The sequence below is a fragment of the Balaenoptera ricei genome, chromosome 2 (genome assembly GCF_028023285.1).
Source record: "Balaenoptera ricei isolate mBalRic1 chromosome 2, mBalRic1.hap2, whole genome shotgun sequence".
NCBI classification, from domain to species: Eukaryota; Metazoa; Chordata; class Mammalia; order Artiodactyla; family Balaenopteridae; genus Balaenoptera; species Balaenoptera ricei.
Genome location: NC_082640.1, coordinates 180,497,677 through 180,512,649, shown reverse-complemented (window position 1 = coordinate 180,512,649; position 14,973 = coordinate 180,497,677). Strand labels below are relative to the sequence as shown.

At 40.3% G+C, this 14,973-nt stretch overlaps 1 non-coding gene across 1 annotated transcript; it reads right to left on the bottom strand.

The window, feature by feature from the left end:
• Positions 1 to 8,678: 8,678 nt before the first annotated feature.
• On the bottom strand, positions 8,679 to 8,841 carry LOC132361509 (U1 spliceosomal RNA). The gene has a single exon (XR_009501794.1). It is a non-coding gene; the product is annotated as a U1 spliceosomal RNA (small nuclear RNA).
• Between the last annotated feature and the right edge of the window lie 6,132 nt (positions 8,842 to 14,973).

The window sequence follows — 14,973 nt, the reverse complement described above, 5'->3', positions numbered from 1 at the left end:
AGGTGGCAGACACCTAGGGGTCAGCTGATTTAAAGGTTTCCATGCCTTCATTTATTCATTTAATATTTATTGAGCACGTATGTGTGATGTATTGGCCAGTGATTGGGGCTACAGCAATGAACACATTGAGCCTTCTCCCTGCTTTCATGGTGTCTGTGTTATAGGAGAGGAAACAGGCGCCAAAACACATAACTGTAGAATTAATAACAGCTCTGAAAAACAGAATAAGAAAAAACACATTATGTAATGAAAGTATACACCTGTGGGTCTAGCCTAGTCTGCATGGGGGTAGGGGAAGAGGGGGTCAGGAAATATCATCTCCCGGGAAGGGCCCCTCATGCTAAATACAATGGGTAGATGGTAGGAGTGGTGGGGGTCCAGGCAAGAGATACAGCCTGCATGCAGGTCCTGGACAAAGAAGCACCTTGGGACATCAAAGGGAAGACAGGCAGCCAGGGTGGCTGGGGCATAGCTAGCATGGAGCCTGTGCTACTAAGTGAATTTGGAAACGGGCACTGTAAAGCCAAGTGAGAATTTGGATTTGATCCTGGTTGCCACTAAGGGCTGAAGTATAGGGGACCTTGACCATGTGGACATGACCACACCTACGTGTTTCAAGGCTTGCTCTGACCACCATGTGTAGGACAAATCAGAGAGGTCAAGAACTAAAATGTGGACATTGGCCTGGAGGCCATTGCAACATTCCAGATGAGAGATGATGGTGGCCTGGAGCTAGAGTGAGAGTTGGGGAGAATCCATGCCTCTGGAAAAGGCCACTTGGGTGTTAATCAGATATGCTGCTTGTAACCAAAAGCCACTGCAAGGGTTACAGAGTGAATGCAGGTACAGTGTGCATGTCTCACTTCACACATCTCTTATGCACTGAATTGTGTGCCCCCAAAATTCATATATTGAAGCCTTAACCCCCAGTACTGTTACCAAACAAAGTTCGTGTGCCTGACGCACAGTGTAGCCAAATAAACCGAAACTTTGGAGTTTGGAGCAGAGAAAGTTTTATTGCAGGCCCAAGCAAGGAGAATGGGTGGCTCCTGTTTAAAAACCCTGAACTCCCCAATGGTTTGGGGGAAAAAGTTTTTATAGGCAAAATTTGGAGTGAAGGCTGCAGGATGTGTGACTTTCTTCTGATTGGTTGGTGGTAAGGTAGCAGGGCGGTGCTCTGGGAATCTTGGGCTCAGCCTGAAGTTGCCATCCTCCACATGGGTGGAGGCCTTAGTTCCTGCAGAAGAACTCAAAGATATTGTTATGTATATCCCTTCAGGAGGAACTGGGGCCCTGCCCCATCGCTGCACTGTTGTTTCTTGACTTCTCCTCCCTAGTTTCTTCATCCCCTGCCTTCCCTGATTAGCAAATGTTTAAATATGTCCTTTGGAACTCAAGGAAGGTCAAGGAGGTTGAATGAAGCCTATTTCCTACAAGCAAGAAATCGGGGACACAGAAAGGATTTGTACCCAGGAACCCTACATGGTCCTGCTTGGTTTTAGTACCTCAGAATATGATTGTATTTGGACATAGGTTTTTAAAAGAGATAATTAAGTTAAAATAACACCATTAGGGTCGGTCCTAATTCAATCAGGACATTAGGACGCAGAGAGAGATACCAAGGATTCGAGCACATGTGAAAAGGCAGCAAGAGGGGGTCATCTGCAAGCTGAGGAGAGGCCTCAGGAGAAACCAAACCTGCCAGTACCTTGATCTTGGACCTCCAGCCTCCAGAACCATGAGAAAATACATTTCTGTTGTTTAAGCTCCCTGTTCTGTACCATTTTGTGATGCCAACCCAAGGAAACTAATAGAACATCTGTACAGAATCCATTAGTGTAAGATTTGGAGGATAAAGTAAACAGCAGTGATGAGCATTTTTCCACCTTAGCTCACATACAGATTAATGAAACACATGCTCTTTGTGGCTGTGGCATTCCAAGGATGAACAGCTGGGATTTCCTCAGTGGCCAATTAAAAGGGTAAAAACGTTTCTTTGTCAATGAATTAGAGAGAAACTTCACTAGCATTGTTGCAGATAAAATACTAATGGAAGGAACCACAAGGAAAGCCTGGGAATGCTCCACAACTGAGGGAGAACCAGAGGTGAGCTAGAAAACCTTCCAGTCTGGAAGCGTTATAGACACCGGATAAGGAAACAGGGTGGCAGCCTCTGCCAGAAGTCTCTGTGGTGGACTTGATATGGAAATAAATCGATATGAGAATCTGTAACAGAAAAAGGAAAAAAATCTGTGTTATTACACATCTATCCATTTATCCATCCCTTTAACCATGCATCAGTCCATTTTATTCTTGTTGCTGCTGCATTTCCAAATAAGTTGCAGACATCAGCACCCTTTATCCCTAAACACTGCAACATGCCAATCATTAACTCAAGATCAACCTTTGCTTTCGGTTCTTTTTATAGGTGAAATTTACATAAAGTGAAATGAACAAACCTTTAAAAAACTTAAACAGTGTTATTGGAGCTTAATTGACATACAATAAACACTATATTTAAATATGTATTTTGATAAGTTTTGATATATACACACACTCCTGAGACTATTTTCCACAATCAAGGCAATGAACATATCCATCACCCAAGAGACTCTTGTGCCCTTTGTAAGCTCTTCCTCCCTGCCCACCACAGGCAAGAACAGATATGCTTTCTGCCACTATAGAGTAGTTTTTATTTTCTAAAGTTTTATATAAATAGAATCATATGGTATATACTTTCATTTTTCTTGGCTCTTTTTTTTTTTTTAACACAGCATAATTATTTTGAAACATCCAAATAGTTTATCAATAGTTTATTCATTTCATTGCTGAGATTCAGTTGTATAGATATAGCACAGTCTTTCACCTGCTGATGGACATTTGGGTGACTTCCAGTTTGGGGTTATTTAAGGCTACAGTGAACATTCATTCATGTCCATCTTTTCATTTGATCATGTGATCATGTGCTTTCCTTTCTCTTGGGCAAATACCTAGAAGTAGAATGGCAGCATCATAAAGTAGGTGAATGATTAACTTTTAAAGAAACTGGCAAACTGTTTTCCAGAGTCATTGTACCTATTGGAAGTGTATGAGAGTTCCAGTTGCTCCACATCTTGACAATATTTTACTTATTATGAATCCTTTAAATTTCAGCTATTCTGATAGGTGTGTTTGGTATCTTATTGTGGTTTTAATTTGTATTTCCTTAAAGACAAATAATGTCTAGCATCTTTTCATGTGTTTACTACCTGTATTTTTTCATGTGTTTATTTACCATCCATATCTCTTCTTTGGTGAAGTGTCTGTTCAAATCTGTTATTTATTTTTTATTCAGTTGTTTGTGTTCTTATTGTTGAGTTTTGAGAGTTCTTTATATATTCTGAGTACAAATCCTTTATCAGACGACTTGCAAATTGTTTCTCCTAGGCTGAGACTTATCTTTTCATTTACTTAATAGTGTTTTTCAAGGAGCAGATTGTATGGATTTTGAATCATTTGTCAACTTGTTCTTTTATGAATCATGTTTCTGTTATTGTATCTAAGAAATCTTTGCCTAATCCAAGGTCACAAATGTTTTTTTCTTCTAGAAGTTTTATGAACTTTTAGGTTTTACTAAATGTAATGTTATGTCATATGGTCCAACTTGAGTTAATTTTTGTTATGATGCAAGGTATAGATTGAAGTTCTTTTTTCTTCTTCTTTTTTTTTTTTTTTTTTTGCGTATGGGTAGACTAAACTTCCTGGACTCCTGGACTCTGTATTCTATTTCATTGCTCTATTTGTCTATCTTGATTGCTATAGCTTTTAAAAAAGACTTGAAATCATGTAGTGTTAGCCAAAAAACTTTCTTCTCTCCCAAAGCTGTTTGGGCTGCTCTAGGTCATTTCCATTTCCATATGAATTTCAGAATCAGCTCACAAATTTCTCTAACTAAGCCTGTTGTGATTTTGATTTTGTTAAATTTATAGGTCATTTCTGAAATAAATATACTTTAATAATCATGAGTCTTCCAAAGAGGTGTTTAGACCATTTACATTTAGTGTAATTACTGACATGGTTGAGTTTCAATCTACAATATTGCTACTGATTTTTTCATTTGTCCTTTCTTCCCCTTTTCCTCTTTTTCTGCCTTATCTTGAGTTCATTGAATTTATTTAATAATTTTATTTTGTCTCCTTGTTGGTCTATTAGCTATAACTCTTTGATTTTTTATTTTATGGTTGCTTTAGGGTTCACAGTACACATCTGTAACATAACACAGTCTACTATTAAGTGGTATGTATCATGCCATGGAGCATAAGAACCTTAGAAGAGTATCCCTCCATTCTTCCCTTCCTGACCTTTGTGTATTGTCATACATTTTACTCTTATATGTGTTATAAGCACCACACTACATTGTTATTATTTTTGTTTAAACACTCAGTTCTCTTTCTAAAGGGGTTTAATAATAAGGAAATATGTACGTTCACCTATGTAAACATACAAGCATCCACAATTTCCACTGCTCTTTATTCCTTTGTGTAGTCCCAGATTTTCATCTGGAATCATTTTCTTCTACCTAAAGGATTTTCTTTAACTTTTTTTTAGTGTAGGTCTACACTACATGATGATAATTTCCTTCCACTTTTGTTTGTCCAAAAATATAAGAGTTATAGTTGTTCCTCATCCTTGATAACACTTGGTAGTTATCCATCTTTTTCTAAAATAAATTTATTTATTTATTTATCTTTTGCTGTCTCGGGTCTTTGTTGCTGCGCATGGGCTTTTCTCTAGTTGCAGCAAGTGGGGGCTACTCTTCGTTGTGGTGTGAGGGCTTCTCATTGCAGTGGCTTCTGTTGTTGCAGAGCATGGGCTCTAAGCATGTGGGCTTCAGTAACTGTGGCACGCCGGTTCAGTAGTTGTGGTGCACGGGCTTAGTTGCTCTGTGGCATGTGGGATCTTCCCAGACCAGGGCTCGAACTCATGTCCCCTGCATTGGCAGGCGGATTCTTAACCACTGCACCACCAGGGAAGCCCGTAGTTATCCATATTTTTACTTGGAGATTCTAATCAGTGTGTAGGGGTATCTATCTCATTGCTTAATCACATTTCTCAAATAACTCATGATGCTGAGAATGTTTTCATGTGCTTATTGGTCATTCATATAGATTCCTTTATGAAGTGCCTATTTAAATCTTTTTCCCATATTGTGGTCACTTTTAATTTTCAAAGTTCCCTGAAAACACTGAGATGATAAACAGCCTGCTGGATTAAACAATATCTAGACACATGCATGGAATTTCCTTCAAGAAATCACTTGTGAATCCACAGAGATGGAGCAAGAAACAAGTTATATCTGATGACATGGCTTATCACTCTGCAGATGGTCATAGTACACATTTTTTAGATGCTTTTTCTGGAAATTTTCAAACTTACATGAAAGTAGAAAGAACAGTGAAAGGAATTCCTATGTAACCATCATCCAGCTTTAACAAGTACCAACATTTTGCTGAACTTGTTCATTTACCACCTCTTTTTTTGTTGTTGCTGGCGTATTTTAAAACAAACCCCAGATGTCATATAATTTCATCCATCAATGGCATACCATTTTGACAGCTAGAACTTAAGTTATTCATTCAGGCTTTTTATTTGGTTATACGTATAGGACCAGGAGCTCTTAATGGAAAGAGGTCTAGGTCCAACATTTTCCCTGATTAGAGAATGGAACCATATGATTTGAAACAAACTTTGACACTTAACTTGAGCCACAAAGCCCATGTCTTAATAATGTTATCCCATAATACCATCTGTTGCCCTTGGTCTCTTCAAATGAGAAAGAAGGTAATATATACATTATTTTTTTGAGTTTATTAAAAATTCATTTGAAAATTAAGTCTCATTAGTAACCTATAATGGAATATAATCTGAAAAAAAAAGAATCACTATGCTGTACACCTGAAATTAATGCAATATTGTAAATCAACTATAATTTTAAAAAAAAAGAAAATTAAGGCTAATCTACTTTAAGAATGATAGCCTATGGTGTCCCTTACACCCCATACATAATTAGTAGTTAGTTTTTAGTTCTGTGGGTTCACATCTTATGAGGGAAAGAAAGCATTCAATGTTCTGTGAGTATTATATAAAAATCACATCTCTTAAGGTAACCAATGGCAGAAAATATGGTCAGATATGCCTCCTTTCTTTCTTCTATACCAGAGTTCTCAACCTCAGCACTATGGATATTTGGTTCTGATAATTCTTAGTTGCAGGGGGATGCCCTGGGTATTGTAGGATGTATAGCAGCATCTCTGGCTTCTACCTATCACATGCCAGTAGCAGTTTCCCAGTGGTGACAACCAAATATCTCCAGATATTTCCAAACATCATCCCTGGGGGTGGGGAGCAAATCACCCCTGGTTGAGAACCCCTGTTCTATAGATATGACATTTTGGGCAGATGCAGTTCACTCACTCAGATGAGTGTCAGTGTCTCATGGCCTCGGTTTCCTTGCCTGTGAAATAAGAATGATTTTGATTTTGTTAAATCTACAGATTAACTTTGGAATAAACTTACTTAAATAATAATGAGTCTTGCCATGAGGTGTTTAGACCATTTACATTTAGACCATCAGTGTAATTACTGATATGGTTGAGTTTCAATTTTTAAGATTGCTACTTATTTTTTTATTTGTCCTTCTTTGTTCCCCTTTTTCACTTTTTCTGCCTTATTTTGAGCTCACTGAATATATTTAATAATTTCATTTGGTCTCCAGACGAGGGTGAAAGGTGTGTGAACATACCATATAAAAGATTAACTGCTAAAAGATCATGAAATGGTTAGGATAGAGGTGTGGCTCTGCCTTAGACACCGAGGGGAGAAGGGATCTATAAGAAAGTGGTGAGCAGTCCTATGCTGTCAAAATGCTTATGGTGAAAAGAAGAAATAACGGGTTGAGTGTGTACCAGACCCTCAGCACTGGGCCAGGAACTGCATCAACTCAAATGCACAAGATGAGGTCCCCACCTTCCTGGAATCATACAAGGTAGTTCGTAACCAGGTCTATGAAGGCACCTCACCCAGTGCCTGGCACACAGTGGGTCTTCACCACATGCGATGATGATAATGAGGGTGAAGCAGAGTGAAGGGACACGGCAGAGACAGTGTACGCCCTTCAAAATGACGATAAGCCAGTGCCATTTGGCAGGCTGCCTGGAGGTGGGACAGTCTAACGACAGCACGGACGTCAAAGTCCAGTAAGGTTTGCATTTAAAGTCCACGTCTGCCTGTGTGGTTTGGGGGAAGTCACTAACCCTCTCTGAGCCTCAGTCCCATCCTCTGTCAAACAGATCATTATTCCTACTTACAGAACTATCGTGTCTGTCTAGCTTAGTACTTAGAACACAATGGTCCAAAATGTTTTCCATTAGTATTTACTAATATAATTATTATTATTTCAAACCAACTATGTAAGTGCTGAAATGACACTTATTCACAGTGATTCACAGTAATTTGGAACTGGTTAGTGTTAACTGGAAAATTTAATGGGGATTGGAAGAGAGATAAAGAGATAAAAGGAAGGAGAGACAGGCTAGCTACTCCATCCGTCCTGAAGGAGAGATGAAATCTCCCGGGAATGTTGGAACAGTTGGAAGTGGGCAGTAGTAGAATACAGTACAGCAGGGTCTGGGTGGACCAGAAATCAGGGGCAGCTTTTCAGACTCCATAGAGACATTTGGATTTTTTGAACAATAGGAATTCAGGATAGTCAATATCAAGCTTAACATTGGTGCAGATTTTAAACCCAAGGTTATTGGAAAACCCAGAAGGCACAGGAATCAAATGAAACGCGCCCTAGCCCCAGGCCTCTCCTGTCTCTCTCAAGCAGGCTGTCTATTCCCTTCAGTGCCTTTCTGGGGTCCCCTGCAAGTCCCGCTTTGAATTTTCCTGCGTTAGTCTCAGTTTAGCCTCTCGGAACCTGCGGTTATTAGTACATTACCAAGGAAACTCCTCATTTGGAGTGGGAACCACCTCTACAGGCTATAAATACAATGCAATTAGCCTCTCAAGTGCCTTATTAGAAAATATATCAAGGACACCTACATGGACTCATAGATTAGAGGATGGGATTTCTGTAGAGAGAAGGCCCTTTTTCAAAGGTTGACTTTTTATGGCATGCAGGGGGTAAAACAGAACAAACCCATAAATAATAAAAACTTATCTCAATCAGCAAACTTGGGCATGGCTTTTATTATCTGATTCTTCACTCTCCAAATCCTTGATTCATCAAATAGACATTTCAAGGGCCAAGCTTGGTTGTAGTCATCCAAATATAAGCACGGAGGTCTTTTGGTGCTGAATAATTAGTGGAAATAAGTTGTTAAAGGGAAGGTAAATGCTACAGCCTTTGGGGAAAGTCATCTGGTGATGTTTCTTAATTTAAAAATATTTCTTTAACTGACAAATTTAAAAATACACATACTCTTTGATCCAGAAATTCCACCTTTGGAAATGTATTCTACAGAAATGAGAGTGAATCTACAGGGATATATGTGCATAAACGTATAGTTAATGTAGAACTGTTTGTTGTAGCAAAAACTGAAACACTGTAAACTACAGTCTATCCATCAATAGTGAAATGAATAGATGTGTTAGGGTGCATCCATAATATGGAATATCGTGCAGCTTTTTATTTTATGTAGGGGAGAACGCGAAACAGTCCCCCACTACCACAAATTATGCGGTCGAGTTTCCCACGTTTGGGGAAATCGCGGGGTTCGGCAGATCCAGAGTGCAATGGATAAGCCTCACCCTGGGAAAAGCACCTTTGCGATCATGGTAACTCCCCTGCCAGGTAAGTATCATGCAGCTATTTTTATTTTTTACATTTTTTTATTGAAGTATAGTTGATTTACAATGTTGTGTTAATTTCTGCTGTACAGCATAGTGATTCAGTTACACATATATATGCATTTTAAAAAAATATTTATTTAGTTCCACCAGGTCTTAGTTGCGGCAGGCAGGATCCTTGATTGTGCATGCAAACTGTTAGTTGTGGCATGCATGTGGGATCTAGTTCCCTGACCAGGGATCAAACCTGGGCCCCCTGCACTGGGAGCTGGGAGTCTTAACCACTGTGCCACCAGGGAAGTCCTTGCATACTTTTTTTTTTTATATTCTTCTCCATTATGGTTTATCATAGGATACTGAATATAGTTCCCTGTGCTCTACAGCTGGACCTTGTTGTCTATCCATTCCATATATAAAAGCTTACATCTGCTAACCCCAACCTACCACTTTATCCCTTCCCCAACTCCCTCACCCTTGGCAACCAAAAGTCTGTTCTCTATGTCCGTGAGTCTGTTTCTGTTTTGTAGATAAGTTCATTTGTGTCATATTTTAGATTCCACATATAAGTGATATCATATAGTATTTGTCTTTCTCTTTCTCTCTTCACTTATTATTATAATCTCCGGTTGCATCCATGTTGCTACAAATGGCATTATTTCATTCTTTTTTATGGCTGTGTAATATTCCATTGTGTATATATACCACATCTTCTTTATCCATTCATCTGTTGGTGGACATTTAGGTTGCTTCCATGTCTTGACTACCATAAATGGTGCCATGCAGCTTTTAAAGTGAATTAGAACAGCATGAATTAGAGTTATGTGTATTTACTGTGAAAACAGCAAGCTGTGTAGGATCACTTATAGGATTGCTCCATCTCTGAAAAAGATAAAACAAAAAAGAAAGGAAAGAAGGGAGGGTAGGAGCAAAAGAAGAGAGGGGAGGAGGGAAGGAGAGAGGGAGAGAAACACCTTGTTCTTATCCAAATCCTCTGCCCCACCCCTCCTCAACCTTGCTGACAGAGCCCCAGTGTCATTTGTGCATTGACCTGTATATGTCAGGGTCCACTCAGGGAAACAGACACCATGCTGGATATTCCAAGCACAGGGTATGGTTTTACAGATGAGAGAAGAAGCCAAGAAACTAAAGAGTGGAAGCAAAGTAACCAGAGGTTAGCAAATGTCCTCTACTCCCCAGGACTACAAGGACACAGGGAAGTGGGGGAGGAATCAGGCCCACCTGATGGGGGAATGATGGCCCCATTGGGAGCTAGGACCATGGAGGAAGAAAGGAGAGAAGACATATTTCTTAGGATGATTACCTACCAGGTGATTCATAACAATAAACATGATATTAATAAAAATAATAATTTTAAAGTTAGTCCTATTTATTTTTAAATGGGTATTTCTAATTTTTTTATTCATAGTTCCCATTTATTGAGCACCTATTCTGTGTCAAACACTATCTTAGTTTTTTACAAGCCTCGTTTAATTTAATCATCGCGACAAGGTTAGAACGGTTGTTTCTTCATTTTATAGATAATGAAACCGAGACTCAAAGAGGTAGAACAGCTTGTCTAATATCACACACCTAATAAGTAAAAGATCCAGAGGCTGAAGTGAATTCTACCCAATTCACTAAATCTTCTGGCATTCCCCCCATAGCCCCTACTAACCTAGTTACGATAAATCTGAATTTAGACTCGATAGATCCAGGTCTTGTTCTGACACTTGCTGTAGTTGTTTAAAAACACACCCAAAATTTGCTGACGCTGCTCGCCTCCAGAGGCGGGGTCTCTGTGTCCACTGCTTGAGTCTGATTGGGCCTGGGAGTGCTTCACCCAATAGAGTAGCAGCGGAAGTGGTACCATGTGATTTCAGAGGCTAGGTCATAAAAAGGCCATTCCAATTCTGCCTTGTTCACTGAAATACTCACTTCTCAAGCCCTGGGCTGCTCTACAGGAAATCTAGTTTGAGATCACAATGATGTGAGGGAGCCCAAGCTACACTGTGAGGCCAGGTATAGGTTGCTGAGCGCAGCCTTCCATCATCTCAGCCCAGGCACAAGACACGTTAAGTGAAATGATTCTACCCCCCAGCTGTTTGATTCTTCCCAGCAGAGGACCCAACGTTGTGGAGCAGAGAGACATCTTCTCCAGTAAGTTCGACCCTAATTGCAGACTTATGAGCCAAATGAATGACTGCCTTGGTACACAGCAAGAGATAACCAGAATACTTGGTGACTTGGGCAAGTTCTGGAACGGAGTAGGCCTACTTTTCTAGTGAGCGAAGAATGATATATGTAAATTTCAGTCCTGCCTATCTATAATGCATGCATGTAAAAACACCTGGTAAATTGCTCAGCACTTTTAAATGTAAGGTTTTCTTTTTTTAAAATTATAGTTGATTTACAATACTGTGTTAGTTTCAGGTGTATAGCAAAGTGATTGAGTTATACATATATGTATATAGTCTTTTTTAAAATTCTATTCCATTATAGGTTATTACAAGATATTGCATATAGTTCCCTACTATACAGCAAATCTTTGTTGTTCATCTATTTTATATATAGTAAAGTGCATCTGTTAATTCCCTACTCCTCATTTCTTACCGCCGCTTCCCCTTTGGTAACCATAAGTTTGTTTTCTGTGTCTGTGAGTCAGTTTCTGTTTTGTAATTAAGTTCATTGGTGCTATTTTTTAGATTCCACATATAAATGATATCCTATGATATTTGTCTTTCTCAAATGTAAGGTTTTCTTGAAGACACTGCTGGAGAAAAATTATTTGCATTGTGCCTCATAACGTTGTCAAGGCAGAAAGAGCTGGAAAGGAGCCACAGAACCTCTGGGGGCTCAACCGATGGTGAGAAGAGATGCCCCTCGGAAACTCACTTCTGCTGTCTAATTTGGATTCCTGAGTCAAGGTGAGGGCCTGGAACAGAATGCCCTCTACAGAGCACCAGAGACGTTGCGTTTCCTGGCCAAGTCTATCCCCCCGTTGTAGACAGTAATTTGGTGTCTGGCAAAGAGAGGGCACCTTGCATAGCAAATGCGCAAATAAATTTCACTGGATAATTAGAATCATAACTGGAAGTTAACAAGCTGGCATCCCACTTTCAAGCCCATCCTCTGTCCGTGTACTGGACTGGCATAGGTCAGCTTGGCAGGGCCTAATATATCCACGAACAGAAGAGAAAAAAGCCAGGACAAGACCTGAGAGGGCCTCTACGAACCAGCTGCTTAGTGACAACTTCTGTGTTTTACTCTGCTTTGTTTGCTGATAAAAATAGTTAAACACTTAGTGAGGGTCTTAACTGCATGCCAGGTCCTATAGTTGCACCTAATAAAATAGGTGTTATTATTCCCTTTTAAGGAAAACTGAGGCCCAGAGCAAACCTGCTCAAGCCCATTTTCGAATAAGCAGCGGAGCCAGCCTTGAGCCCACCTCTCTTGGTGGTCCCTTCACCTGTCACATGGCCCCTCTGCTTTCTTCTCTCTAAGAGGATGGTTTGTGACTTCCCACTGCAGGGACTGGCTGAACCCAGGATGGTAACAGGCATCACTCCCTGTGCCACTCTGGTCACTTGATGGAGATGCTCTCAAAAAGGATTCCAAAAAGGAAAGTATCATGGAGTAACAATGGCTGTCATGGGTGCTGTTTGGGGGCTGGGGGCAAAAATGCCACTTAGTTGGTCCCCTTCTCTAAATTTCTCATTTTGGACATGACCGCTAGCAAGGGGTGACTTTAAAGAAATAAGACCAGAGGAAGCCAGATTGCAATCGAGTCAATGGAAGAAAAGAATGTTGACAACACTTTCTAGAGCTTTGGCCATAAAAAAGAAGAAAAAAATAAGGCTGTAGCTGAAAGGGACATGAAGTCAGGAGAGTGATTTGTGGTTAATTTCCAGAGGGGAGAGACCTGGGAATCGTGAAGGGCAGGAAACACCAGCTTTTAAACATGCACGTGCAGCTCAGTGATTAATGGCAAACCACCTAGCATCGTTAAAGATAGGGTCATTATCATGGCACAGAAACATGTTCATGGCAAACCTGGGATTAAATCCAATTTCAGTGCTTCGAGCTTCCTTGGGCAATTTCGGATCCATTGGAATTCTTACATTAAAAATATCTAAGTTGAGAGGTTTAGGAATGTGTTGGGTCTTGCCAGATTTAACCTATAAATGACTTCCTTTTATTTCTTTAGAAAGCAATTCTTAGGAACACGTTACATATCAGTGTAAGTTTCCCAAAAAAAGAAAAGAAGAAGAAACACCTTTAGATAGATCTATTTAGGCTAAAATGGAAGGCTCATTGTCATTATAAACAGACTTTTCATTGTTTAATTTATTTTATTGAAGTATATAGTCAATTTACAATGTTGTGTTAGTTTCTGGTGTACAGCAAAGTGATTCAGTTATAGATAGATAGATTCTTTTTCATATTCTTTTCCATTGTGGTTTATCACAGGATATTGAAATAGTTCCCCGTGCTATACAGGTCCCAAGGGTGGCTTTTGAGTTGATGTCTCAAAGGCTGTCAGTTTCCATGAAATTACATTACAGCAGAGAAAAAGTTCAATGAGTTTACTTTGTGATGCAATAAAGAACTGTATTCGTCAATCCTTCTAGGAATGCCATAAAGAACCTACTCCAATGCCAGCACAAAAACCCAAGTTCAGAGAAGGTACCAGAAACATGCTCCCCAAAGACTCTAGGCTGAAGTAATGAAAATCAGACAAGCCCCCAGGACAAAAAATGAGGGACAAGAAAACCTTTTCTGAGACTTTTCAGGCGGAGAGGGAGAGGGTTCCCACTTCAGCTGGACCACATTCCCCAAAACACAGTTGTCAAAGTTACCCAGGGGCACTTATTACCTAACGGTAAGAAATTCAACCCTGATTTCATCTCTTAGTGACTCTGTGCATCTCTACCTTAATACTGCAAAGTCTATATTTGGATTAAAAAAAAAAAAAAAACTAGGTTGGATGGGGAAAATAGGCAAGATATAAAATAGTTACTAATTTTAACACATTTTTTATAATGAAGGCGCTGCTTTGAAAATCTTCTGTTTCCACATATGTGGATGATTTAACTTGACTTACTAACTTCAGTAGAACTGAGAGATGTTTTTACTTCTGACACCTCCTAGGTTCTGCACATTATGCAACTTGGCTCACAGCTGTCACTGCGTGACCCCAGAAGGAGCCACCTTGAAAGGATTTATTTCAAAAATTCTGGAAGGTGTGCAAAGGGGCTTTGCAGACACTGCTCCCCAGAACTTCTCATAGCGGCCAGGTCTCCGGTCGATACCTCAGCAGCTGAATGACATTCTTAAACACACAGCCTCTGACACCGAAATGTGAAAAGAAACAGACCCTGGCAGCTCTGTTTTTTATGTCAAAAATTTCTGGAAGTATCGATAGAGCCCTCTGAATCTTCACCGGTCTAGCATCACCTAAGGGGCTGCGGCCAGATGACACTGGTGCTCCGTTGGCAAGAGTTGGAGAGAAAAAAGAATTAATTTCTGAAAATGAACTTACACCATCATTTGGATTTCTGTTCCTGCAAACTCCCTGGAAAGGGTGATCAAAGGCAATCATGCCATCTCATTTCTCGTCACAAGTCCAGCGAAACAACCCCAAGTATTTTCCCGACTGGAAGAGTTTACAATCAAGTCAAGAATGACACGCGTTTGATTGACACTCGTTTCCTCTGGAGCCAAACGCTGCGCTCCTGTGATCGGCTCCTGGAACCTGCGAGTTCTGTCAGAATTCCCTCACCCTGAGGAAACTGCATCATTCCAAAGTCCAGGAATGTCCTTGACAGCGGCCTGCCGCCACCCCAGCCAGGGGTCCTCCGATCAGCCCAAGCGTCCCTTGGAAATGTTTGTCCTGGCAATGAGGGGAAACTAGCCAAACCTTGGGGTGACCACAGTGGGGTCCTCTTCAGCAGACTTCCTGCAGAGGACCTCGCACAGAATCTGACAATTTAGAGACATGAGGCACACCCTGGCAGTGAACCCCCGACGGTCCACTGTCCTGAAGCCCAGGTGATGGCTCTGCTTGAAACAGCCCAGAACTGACAACTTTGGCCCTGAAGGCAGGAACTCTGTCTCCAGGACTAGGGCAACCTCTCAGATCAACTC